This window comes from Parasteatoda tepidariorum, chromosome 12 (assembly GCF_982258835.1).
Source record: "Parasteatoda tepidariorum strain Cologne lab strain chromosome 12, Ptep-v5.0, whole genome shotgun sequence".
Lineage (NCBI taxonomy): Eukaryota > Metazoa > Arthropoda > Arachnida > Araneae > Theridiidae > Parasteatoda > Parasteatoda tepidariorum.
Window position 1 is genome coordinate 44,527,623 of NC_141766.1, and position 13,244 is coordinate 44,540,866.

At 28.9% G+C, this 13,244-nt stretch overlaps 1 protein-coding gene and 1 long non-coding RNA gene across 8 annotated transcripts in view; one reads left to right on the top strand and one right to left on the bottom strand.

Annotated features, from left to right (window-relative positions):
- Positions 1-4,422: 4,422 nt before the first annotated feature.
- LOC139427205 (uncharacterized) overlaps positions 4,423-13,244 on the bottom strand; it is a 57,892-nt gene continuing 49,070 nt past the window's right edge. For all 5 annotated transcript variants that reach the window (XR_015430735.1, XR_015430737.1, XR_015430738.1 and 2 more), the window contains one exon: positions 4,423-4,733. This is a non-coding gene — a long non-coding RNA (uncharacterized LOC139427205). The remainder of the gene's footprint in view (positions 4,734-13,244) is intronic.
- LOC107450582 (uncharacterized) overlaps positions 5,714-13,244 on the top strand; it is a 50,746-nt gene continuing 43,215 nt past the window's right edge. For 2 of the 3 annotated variants that reach the window (XM_087155693.1, XM_087155694.1), the window contains exon 1: positions 5,736-5,850. The gene's annotated coding sequence lies outside the window, so the exon portion shown is untranslated. Of the gene's footprint in view, positions 5,851-13,244 lie in introns of all 3 variants that reach the window. The other variant, XM_021148150.3, reaches the window with a different exon arrangement.

A 13,244-nucleotide genomic window follows, 5' to 3' on the forward strand; every position in this document is an offset into this window, starting at 1 on the left:
GAAACAGCACCAAAACAGTGACCCCGCACCCCTATCTGAAATAGTTATACCTCGTTACCATAGCAACCGCCACAGGTTCAGGTGAACGTCTGGGGGAGTTCTTATTTTAGACCAATTATACATCTATTGCGAAATCTAACGAAATCTAGCGAAATCCTAGAAAAAGTAAATATTCCCGAACATTTCAGTAAAGGTAAAACGATAAATTTTCTTATAATATGTTTTTAGAGGCTAAGACGTGAAGGTTCATATATCTGGATCCGGTAATATGGAAGTTAAAGGTGGTTTCTGAAAAGAAATTGATTTTACACAATCATTTATTTTTATTATTTATTACATTCATTTTACATTTGAATAAAACTTCACATTTATCACATATTGGGTCTGCCAGTACTAAAAGCTGGTTTCTGAAATGAATTTTTTTTTCCGTTTACGCATTAATTACTTGCAAAAGGAAAATATAATTTTTGAAAAAGAAATATTTATTTTCCTAACATACAAAAGTAACTGTGATTAATTAACATTACAAAGCAAAACATTAAATACACGATAAACAGATATTCTACATGCTATTATGCTAACATGTTTGATTAATCGGAACATTTTTATTTGAATATTTAGAGTGGTAGTAAGTTTTATAATGTAAAATTTTTTATTATTGATTTAATAAATTTTATTTAGAATGATTTTGTCCGCCACCACATGCAAACGTCTTAAACATATCAAACATGTTGCTTATGCAGAGAAGTTTTAAGTGGGGATAAAATTAAACAAATTAATTTTATCTTATATTATTATTTGGCTATGGCTTTAAATATTCTGGGAAGGCAGTTATGCACAATATTAATCTTTTTTTAAATTATCTTTATTTATCGTTCTTTTTTCTCTTTATTAATCCTTTTCTTTGAATTTTAATTTTATTAGTAATATTTTATTCATTCTTTTTTTCTGCTTTTGATTTAATGCGCAAAAATCAACCTAGGAACCAAATTTTCTGAAAGTTTGACAATTAGGAGGACAAAATTTACAAAGTTATTCATTGCCTGAAATTGTCAGGATAAGCAGATGAGTATATCTGAGCCCAGATTTAAAAAAAAAATTATAATAAGTGGCAGCATTTTTTTTTTTTTTTTTTTTTTACTTATGCATTGCTTAAATCTATCAATCGGTGTAATGAAGTAAATCTGACCCCCTTATGATTTACTAATCAAAAATTGGTTGTGAGACTTTCCTTCCTCAAAATAAAACTAGGAAAATAAGTATTTTCTTTTCTCTTCTTTAACCGATTTGGGTTTAATAGGTGGAGTTGTCTTAAGGGATTTGGGTTTAATAGGTGGAGTTGTCTTAAGGGATTTGGGTTTAACAGGTGGAGTTGTCTTAAGGGATTTGGGTTTAATAGGTGGAGTTGTCTTAAGGGATTTGGGTTTAATAAGTGGAGTTGTCTTAAGGGATTTGGGTTTAATAGGTGGAGTTGTCTTAAGGGATTTGGGTTTAATAGGTGGAGTTGTCTTAAGGGATTTGGGTTTAATAGGTGGAGTTGTCTTAAGGTTCCTGGAATTTATTACTCGTTGTCTTTTCTTCCCCCCGTTTAACTCGTATGTATTAGAAAAAATAAAAACTTGCAAGTTTTCTTTTATTTTCTTTTATTATTTTTTTCTTGCCGTGATAGAAATATGATTTTAAGGGCAAAAATTAACCTTTAGCCCTCCGAATACTTTAAAATGCTGTTTGTGCTAATTTAAACACTAAATCATTTATAATATGTTATACAGTATTTTTAATATAGTTTTCGAAATTTAAAAAAAATATGGTTAATAATTATTAAGGTCCAAATATTTTTAATTAGTGAGCAGTGGCTGTAGATGACTCCTCAGAGGCGACATCGGAGTACAGAGGGTTAAACTGATCATGGTTGTGCTCAGGTACCCTACTAGCTTTAGATACAATTCAGCTTTTTATTTCAAATAAGTAAATATATACTAATTAAACAATTAATTAATAATCAAATAAAGAAAAACTAGTAGAGCAATCATTTCATGAGCAGTTTTTATCCAGTCATAATAGAATGTAAGGAACCATCATGATAATAGATAAGTAATTTAAAGCCTTTAATTTGGCTCTGTAATCATCGAATTATAAATTTTTAATAATTTAGTGGTAGCTAATACGATAAAGTTTTACTTAATATACACATGAATATACTAGCACACCTTTAATAATAACGCTTTCCACATAAAATTTGAAAATTTGGGCTTTACTAACTATTTATTACATAGAGAAAGTGTTACTTCCAGATTTTTGGCTTATTATTGGCTAGTTTTGTTTTTCAGGACCAGCGGGATCTTTATTCACAAGGTAAAAATTTTTTAAATGGACATGAGACTATGCGGAAGTTCCTACTTTTTTTAAATTTTTTTTTTACCTAAAATGGCCATATAACCATTTTGTAAAGGGAATAATTTTCCCCCCAATTAAAATGTACTAAATAAAATTGCAACGTAAGCTTTGCAATTAACTGCACTGTGCTATAGGGCTCTCTCTAATCAAAGAGGTTTTAATGCAAAAACGAAATTTTTGTCACTTAATTCCTTTTCAAGATCAACCCTTTAAATAGTAGGTCATTAAAAATAAAATTTGTTGGTTAAATACGTCGATTTTTACTGCTCATTACCCGGTTGTTTCTTATATTTTATTTCAGAACCGTCATTGATCAGTCTAACCAATTTTTGGGTTTACGACTACTATTGTTCAACTCCGTAGCCTTGTAATTTTGAACCCAATCCAAAAGACAAAGGGAATTCCTGGATCAAGGATTGGGAGAAATTTGCCTTCGTGGAGAACTTTTGGATGGAACTTACCCTCATTTGTGTTACATGGAGAGGAAAACAACGAAAACCTTCCACGCTTAATCTGCCTTCAAGGAGAATCTAACCCGTGACCTGTCTAACACTGAGGATATTTTACGTCAGCACTGTGCCGGATGCAGAATTCGTATCGACTAGCCATTGCTGAGATTCAAACCCGGTTTAGGCGAACGCTGGAAAGGCGAACGCTTTATCCCCTGAGCCATTCCGGATTTATTGTTTCTTATATTTTATTTTATAACCGACATTTTTTTTTTTTTTTGAACAGCCGACCCAATTTTTGGATTTATGACTACTAACGTTCAATTTCGCAGTCTTGTAATTTTGAGCCCAATCCAGAAGACAAGGGAACTCCTGATTGATTGATTCCACATAGTAGTTTTTGGTTGGTGCCCTTTCAAATATAGAAAGTAAAAAGCAACATTTTCGACATATTTAATCTTTTTTAAATATCGAAAATGCGAAAATACTACAAGTAAGAAAAAATTATCCCATGTGTATGAAATAGATGTATTGACAGTACGCCAGTGCCAAAACTGGTTTGCAAAATTTCGATTCGGAATTATTTTGATTAACGTGCACTAAGCCAGTTTAGGCTGATTAAGACACAATAACGGCACCAATTGATGAAAACTGGCGAATAAACAACTCCTGAGTTGTTGAGACATTAAATTTAACAAATTCGACAGCTCATGATAATTTGAAACGTCTAGGTTAATTCTCAAAAACTCGACATATAGGTTCCCCATGTTCTTACGGAACGAAATTTGCGCTGTCGTGTTTGACGTCTGTGAGTTTCTTCTCAAACATCAAGAAAATTATCCATTTTTGAAGCGTATCATCATTGTGGACGAGAAATGGTTTACATGGGTATGGTACAGCATTTGTTCCAGTCTCTACAAAAATTTCAGATGGTGTTACCTTTACTTTAAATTATGAGGTCAGAGCCATGATCTCTCAGGGTAGAGAGCATTTGCCCTCCAATGAGGTGCACCGGGTTCGAATCCCTGCAATGGCTGTTTGATATGAATTCTACCCGCACCCGGCTTGCATCGACCACAGTGCTGACGTAAAATGTCCTCAGTGGTAGATGGATCAGGGGTTAGATTCCCCTTGCCGCCGAGCTAACCGTGAGAGGTTTTCCTCTCCTAGGAATGCAAATGCGGATTAGTTCCAACAAAAAGTCCTCCACGAAAGCAAATTTACTATTCTTCTTTGTTGGGTTCAAAATTACAAGGCTACGGAGTTGTAAGTAGTCGCAAACCTAAAATTGGGTTGGCTGTTCAACGACGGTTATAAAATAAAATGTAAATTTTGCAGGTCAAAGGTTACCTGGATCAGTTTCTTGCCGGTAAAGAACAAAACTTTAATGAGCTGGGAAACATGCTATTGCCAGAAAGATGGCAAAAAGTATTGGACTAGAATGGACAATATACATATAATTTAATAATATTTTTCTCTATAAGAAAATCGTCTTTCATTTTCATTAAGAAGAAAAAAACGAAATTACTTTCCGAACAACCCAATATTTGACATTAGCTGTAAACGTTGACATTTCCAACCTACAAATTTATTCTTGATATTACAATATTTAAGAAGTTGACAATGAAAAGAAATTAAGAGACAAAAATTTTTGACATCTCATTATTTGACATTGGATCATACAATAGACTAATCTCAAGAAAAGCGTCCAGTAGATCATCGAAATCAAGCATCACTGGTAGCATTCAGTGAGTGGGTGCATGACCACTTTGATGAGCCAGGGAAAGAATCGAAGTTGCTCGGTATTGGTCCTTGTTAAACTGATCTACCATGAAGTGCTTGACTTCTAGTCCAGGTCGTCTCTGCTTAAAGAAATCATTGTGAGCTCTAAAAAATATAAAAAACAAATTTTTGAAAAATTTATTTAATTGATTTTTAATTTTTTAATTTCATTTTTAGTGGTTAAAATTCACACTATTATGAATTATGAGATAGTGGGCACAGAGGGGACCGAAGTGGCCACTGCCCTAAGCATCTACCCAAGTGAGATAACCACTTTATCTGCAAGAAAACTTTAAATAACTTTTTATTATGAAATTAATTTTTTAACAAATAAATATTTGACCAAAGTAAAACTGTTTATAAAGAATAAACTATAATTTTTAAAACAAATTTAATAATTAAGTGTCAGATTATCGAAATTCAAAAATTACTTACATTTATGAAAAAAATACGAATACTTTGTTGGAAATAATGATTTTTTACTAAAGAGTTCTCGCTTACTTTTACATTAAAATATTAATTTAGATTCAGATTTTTATTAGCAACTACCTCGTTTTAACTTTTTTTTTCTTCTTTTTCAATTTTTTTAATTTAGTGCTTTTTTTGCTCCCTCCGGTGATTACACTACTTTTTAAGGGGCATCTGATTGAAAAATTATCGGGAAATAGAGAAACGGTTAAAAATAAACACCACAGTGATGAAATAATACGTTAAATTACAATTTGGAAAATAGAATTTATGAAACAATAGCTATCGCATTTGAAAGGAAAGAACAATCGAATCATTTTAAGAAAATAAACGATCGTATAAACATTTAGCAATCTAAAAATGTGTTATTTTTTACCATTTTAATTGATTTGTTAAATTACGACTTCGAAAATAAAATTTATGAAACAATAGCTATCCATTTTGAAATGAAAGAATAATTGAATTGATTTTAAGAAAAGCGATAATTAAGCGTATAAATTTTAGCCTTCCAAAAATGTATTACTTTTAGCATTTTAATACGTAATCCCACTCTTTTTTCCACTGTTTATTTCCTTTCATGACAATAGCTCATTCTGATCTAAGCCCGAAATCTTTTGTTTCTTTTTGTGTCAAAGGCGCATGCGCTAGTACTCGCAGCCAACTTCGAACAAGCTTACAAAGATGGATTAGTAGCAAGTCAATCAGTCAAATAACAGTGATGTTGAGTTTCGCTTGATTCTATACTTTATAACAGGTGCGTGTTTATTTTTCTCTTTAGTTTTCTTATTCAAATATTTTGCTTTGAACAAATCGTATATTTATTATAAATAAATTTTTATAAATTTTTTTATATTTGCTGATTTGAGGTACGAAAAATGACACAAATTATTCTTTTATTTAGAAACATTTTTATTTCGTTCGATTCTATTTTGATTATATTCTATTTGAGTAAAGGCAATGTTTATTTTTTTCTCCTTTTTACGCTTTATAAGAGGTGCATGATTTTTTGTCTTTTTTTTTAATATCCTTCATTATACTTAAATATAGTGCTCCGAGTTTATTGTTCGTTGTAAAGAATTTTATCCCTTATTTATTATTTTTTTAAAAAAAAATTTACTAGTTTGAAGTAAGAAAAATAACAAAAATTTTTTTTATTTTGAAACACTTTTATTCCTTTATATTCTATTCTGAGCATATTTTAATTAAATATAAGCAATAATTATTTTTTCTATTTTCTACGCTTTATAAGAGGTGTATGTGTTTTTTTATTAACTTTAATTATATTCAAATGTAGTGCTCCGAATTTATCTTTGCTTTTTGGAACTTTTATCCCATATTTAGTATAAATTTATTTTATATTCACTAGCTTGAAGTAAGAAAAGTAACACAAATTATTTTTTTATTTTGAGGCATTTTCATTTTGTTTTATTCTATTTTGATTACATTCTATTTTGATTACAATCTATTTAAATAAAGGCAGTGTTTTTTTTTTCTCCCTTTTACTCTTTATAAGAGGTGCAAGTTTTTTTTTAATATCCTTCATTACATTCAAACATTGTGCTCCGAATTTATCGTTCGTCGTAAAGAGCTTTTTTCCTTCATTTTATATAAATTTATTTTATATTTACTAGTTTGAAGTAAGAAAAATCACAAAAATTTCTCTTTATTTTGAAACATTTTTATTATGTTCTATTCTATTTTGAGCATATTGTAACTAAATATACACTGCGTTTATTTTTTTCTTCCTTTCAGTGCATTGTAAGAGGTGCAGGTTTTTTTTTTATTTACCTTTATTGTATCCCAATTTATCGCTTGTTATAAGAATCTTTTATCCCATATTTTATATGAATTTAATTTATATGAATCGATTTTTATGAATTTATTTAATCTACATTTATTTTATATTTAATAGCTCGAAAAAAGAAAAATAACATAAATTTTCTTTTATTTTGAAACAATTTTATTTTGTTTTATTCATTTTCGTTCATTATGATAAGTGCATGTTTTTTTTTTTATCAACTTTTATTATATTCAGATATAGCCCTCCAAATTAATCGTTTGTTGCAATGAACTTTTGTCCCATATTTTATATAAATTTACTTTATATTTACTAGTTTGAAGTGGGAAAAATAACACATTTTTTCTTTTATTTTGAAACTTTTTTATTATGCTCAATACTATTTTGAGTATATTGTAACTAAATACAGGCAGTGTTTATTTTTTCTACTTTCAGCGCATCATAAGAGGTGGATGTTTTTTTTATTAATCTTTATCATATTCCTCTGTAGAGTTCCAAATTTATCGCTTGTTATAAAGAACTTTATCCCAAATTTTATATGAATTTATTTTATATGAATTTACTTTATTTAAATTTATTTTATATGGATTTATTTTATATGAATTTATTTTATGAAAATTTATTTTATACAAATTTATTATATATTTAATAACTTGAAGAGTAAGAAAAATAACACAAATTTTCTTTTATTTTGAAGCATTTTTAATTTTATTTTATTCTTTTTTGATCATATTGTAATTAAATATAGGCATTGTTTATTTTTTTCTTGTTCTTACGCTTTATGAGAGGTGCATGATTTTTTATTATTAACTTTAATTATATTACGAAAAAGTTAAAACGAAACAAAAGGGTTAATACTAAAACTAAAGTGTCATCGACAGGGTAAAAACGAAGACAACAGAGACTCACAGAGCACAAAATAAAAAACGGACCACCCTGAATAACTTTTGATCAAATGATTAATTCTTGTTGGTTTAATGGTTCGAATGGTTGACTTCTAATAGGCTAATTAATAAGTGCAGACGATATTTTGTTGCAGACACGAAATCAGACACAAAAACGTACTTTCTCTCTATATATATGCCTTTTTTCGACGGATTCGGATTTCTGAGCGTATTCTGAAATATATACGGGGTAGCCATAGTCTAGGAAATATGATCCCTACAGTTTGATCAGGAAAGGGGTCTAAATTTTGGACCCCTTAATCGTAAATTTACTTTTGCATATTTTACCATATTTCGAGAACTCTTTAGGCGAACTGAAAAATTTTTGCACGCAATTATAAAATTCGTTTATCCATAGATAAATTCCATGCAAAATATAACTCTTAGCAAATATTTTTTCAATTATTTTATTTGATATTAATCGGAAATTTTAAATTAAATGGTATATAATTTTTACACCATTTTGAAGAATGTAATTTTAAATATCAGAATACAAAATTTGAGCTAAATCTGCTGAATAGAATTCCTGAGAAATCGAATTTTGAAAATGTCGCATTTTTAAAGTTCTATTTTTTAGGAACTATTCGTCCGAATTCGTTCAAATTTTGTATTCTACCATATAAAATTACATTCCTTAAAATGATGTAAAAATTGTATGCCTTTCAATTCATTTGTCTTTTGAATACTACTAAATAAATTAATAAAAAATAATAAATAATTACTAAAAGCTATTTTTGCATGAAATATCTTTGAATAAATGAATTTCATAATTATGTGCAAAAATTTTTCAATTCTCTTAAAAAGTCAAGGTATGGCGAAATATGCAATATATATATATATATATTGCATATTGACTGTATGTTTACATATACAGTCAACCCCGCTATAGTGAAATTTCAAGGGACCGAAATTTCGGTTCACTATAACCGGGGGTTCACTGTATCCTTACTGCAGACAATTTGAACTAATTTTTCCGAACTGCTCCCTTTTATTACACATCATTTAAATAAATGACCAATAAAAAGAATTACAAAAGTGATTAAAAAAACAATATATAGTAACGAAAAATGTACTCTTCGTCTTGCGGACAAAAAATTTAGGGATCGGAAACTGAGACAGAAGAAGCAAACAAGAAAAAATGCTTGTGGCTACATTCCAATAAATAGATGGTTTTATAAATCGGTATTTGTATTTTATGTAAAAATTTCAAAATTACCAAAAAATGAAGAAAAAAAAAATCAGTCAAAGACTGAAAAAAAGTTCACAGAATCCAATTTCGTCTCGTCTTTTGGTTCACTATATCCGGTAGTTCCCTATAAACCATGTTCACTATAACGGGATTTGACTATATATATATATATATATATATATATATATATATATATATATATATATATATATATATATATATATATATATATATATATATATATATATATATATATATATTTGGGGTCAAAACTTTGGACCGACTTCTGACCAGACTATTGGGACCACATTATCCAGATTGTGGTTACCACCTACATTTTGGGGGTCTAAAATCCGAATTCGTCCAAAAAAAGGCATGTTCATTCAGAGAAAGTACGCTTTTGTGTCAGTTTTGTAACTTGAAATATCGTCTGCACTAATTAATTAGCATATTTGATGTCACCCCTTCAAACCATTAAGATTGAGTACTAGAACTCGAAGATCCAATCATTAGATCAAAAGTTTTTCAAGGTTTCCCGTTTTTTATTTCGAGAAACAGTACAAAGGAATGTTTTGATTTCTTTTTAAGGAACTCATACATTTAATCATGTAACTGAAATTCCGATCGCATTAATAAATGATGAGTGATCTTACAAAAAAAGCAGCATATTTCAAATCTTAATCAATGCAGTATAGCCATTTAATCAGACCATAAAAGCAGTATGAAATAATACTTTGAAGAGCTTAAGATAGAATAAATGATTGATATATCAGAACGAAATTATATCGTGACAACATCGCAAAACGGAAGGTTTGCGTGCAATGGAGAAGGTCGTTTTATCATCAAGAAACATTTCTTAGAGAAACACAAATCCTATCACCAACTAGTGTTTTGGCACAGTTCTTAAGTGTACCACTACACCAGGGGAAAGGAAAAATTATTTTAACTCTTATGGTTTTTGTTTTTGGATATAAAACTGTTCCTTTCCATTTTTTGTGCGAAGCCATTTTAATGTTATTAATCTCAAATTTAAATCTTCAATGTTCCTGTTCACTAAGGGGTATTTTTAAAAATGTGGCAGCTTTTTTATGGACAATTCTAAAAATGGAACATAACGTCAGTAATAACTTTTTATTTTCAAAGACGAAATTATGCGTTTGATAATTTGCTTCTATCGTTATTTTAGAAGGGGCGGTTTTTTCTCTTCCCAAAAAGTAAAAAGTGGTTGCCATTAACTACAAAGATTGTGGCTACAAGATCTTTAGTTGACTAAACTCTTAAAAATTTATCTGCGCCCAAGAAGAAAAATTTCAGTTGGTTTAACTCTTTCTGAGGCCGTAGTAATTATACTTACCACCAATTTTTAAAGTCCATGGTGAGCTTTTTTACCACTTTTAATTTAGGTTTCCATTTGTTAATAACTTCAGCTTTCTTGAAGTGCGTTTGAATAAAATTGGTAGCCATTTGTTAGTTTAAGAAAACGTATAAAAGTTATGAAATACAAAATTCTTTTTGAAGTTTGTAGCATTTATAAAACTTGTTTTATAAATAACGAAATCCAAAAACCAATACGTTTCTAATAGGTCATGGTAAAAATACTTACCACCCCCTAAAAATGGCATTAAAATTTAGATAAATTTTTAATAAGCTAAATAAGTTTTTTTTTCTTATATCAATTACTATTCTTATATCAATTTCAATTCCAAAAATACTTTAATTTACCTTTACTATAAATAAATGGTCCATTAAAGGGTTAAAGTATTTCAGTATTGCCAACTTGCTCCGTTTGATGAAATATTATTTTCTAGAGGTAACGAAATTTAAGGTATTTTCAGCTTAACATTTTTCCTTTTTATTCATTTTCCCCCGACTGCACACCATGAATTCAAAGTATCATATGAAATACAGTTTTGTTGCAATTATCGCGAAGTGACTGTTTTAAAAAGTAGGCAAAATTATCTTTAGTCTACAAGTTTAACTATTTTATTAGCCACCAATTTATGAAAACTTTTTCAGAAAACGGAACAGTTGGCATTCCTGCTATTTGTTTATGGACGTAAACTATTTTGTAGCAACCACTGTTTTTTAAGCAACATTGAGCTCAAGTATATCTCTTTGCGTAGAAAGCACGATCAACGGGAGCAGTTGCTAATATGTCGCCTGTCTTAAATTCAATCAAAATTTTTTATGCCAAGAAAGGTTGATATGGGTAAAATCACATATTTTGCCCTTAATATTTTTGGTAGCCACAATTGTGTTATGTGTCCCTGCGATTTTTATAACTGATGAATAAACAAAAACATAGCCAAAATTTTTAAATATTTTTTTTTGAGATTGCGTGTCATTGTTTAACCCTTTCGCGCCGACTGTCACAAATACGCGCCAGCATAAAACCGTATCAATCAGGGTAAAGATAAAACTGGTAACCAAAGTAGTTCTTTAGCAGTTTATTTGCGGGCGGGGTCATAATTGTTTGATTTATTTAATTCACCATTACTTTAGTTCAAAATAAAATTATTTAGTTATACTTTGAACTAACATTGATTATATATATGATTAAACGAGTGTTGCCCAAACTTATGACTTTTGTGTACCCTTTCTAAATTTTTCGTAACGCTGTGTACCACTAATTAATAAATTAATGTCTTTTTTACTATAAAAAAATTGCACCAAAGTTAAAAATCATAACTGGCTGTTGACACTACTAATTATTAACTGTTAACTTTGGAAAAAATACCCAATAGAAAAATACGTAATCGCAAATTTTCATGGCTAGCTTTGTTTCTAAATGAAATTTTTTGAAATTATCGTTTGCTGTAAGATGTTTCGCATTCGAACGCATACCCCCGCTAAACTGTACCCGTACCCTTGAGGGTACGCGTACCACACTTTGGGAAACACTGGATTAAACTAACAATAATTAAAATAACAGCAAAGTAAGTCTGTCAAATTAGCAACGCTTACATTTAAGCTACCGTTTTTTATTTATTTTCATCCTGGTTCTGATTTTGTATGAATGCTTTTGTGAATCACTCGTCCCCAAGGGGTTAATGTTTACCATTAACCTATACAATTTATTAAATTGAAATGAATGATGGTTATTCCTGTCTAGATTTTGTTAGAGGAACTTGAGTATTTGTTTGGAGTAAGTATATTTTAATTTTAATTTTTGGAGTGATGTATTTCGACATAATTAAATAAGAATAAATTAAAGTATCATCAGATTCCTTTCTTTAATTGTGATTTATAGCTTTTATTTCACAAAATTTACAATAAAACCATAATTAAAATAATTGAAACAGTTACAGTCAAGGCTAATAAATAATGCCTTTTTAATTACTATTGCCTTGAACTTTTAAACAATGAAGCTTCTTGAAGCAGTTGAGTGAATTTCAATGAACATGTAATTTACCTGTAATAATAGATCTTATAATCATAATTATAAATCATCCACATTTAATTGCCTTTGTAACTTTAGAAAAACATTTACTAACATTGTTATCTTAAGTTGGTAAAATTACAGAGTTTCCTCCTACTATATTTTTAAAAGATAACGAAAGTGAATAAAAATAATCTTTATTGAAATGAAATTGTTTTTCTTTCTTTAAATTTTATTTTATTATATTTTATTTGACATTCAGATGACTTTAAAGGCACAGCAATATATTTGAGTTTATTATGGTTTTTGAAAATTTACCCTTTAATGGACCCTTTATTTCTAGTAAAAGTAAATTAAAGTATTTTTGGAATTGAAATTGTTTTAAGAACAGTAATTGAAATTTAAAAAAAACTCATTTAGTTTATAAAAATGACATTTTTTTGGTGGTAAATATATTTAACATGACCTATTAGGAACTTACTGACTTTTATTTATCTTCATTTATAAAATAAATTCCTTAAATACTACAAACTTCGAAAGGAATTAAGTATTTTACAACTTTTATACGTTTTTTAAAAGTGACAAATGGTTACCAATTTTATTCAAACTCACTTCAAGAAAGCTGAAGTTATTGAAAAATGGAAACCTAAATTAAAAGTGGTAAAACGTGGTGGTAAGTGTACTTACCACGGCCTTCAAAAAGGTTAATTAATCAAAATGATTTTTATAAAATTAGTTATCTAGGCAAATTTTCTAAACAATTAATAGAAATGATTTTTATGAAATTAGTTATCCAAATTACCTTTGAAACTGTTTATCAAAATGATTTTATGCAATT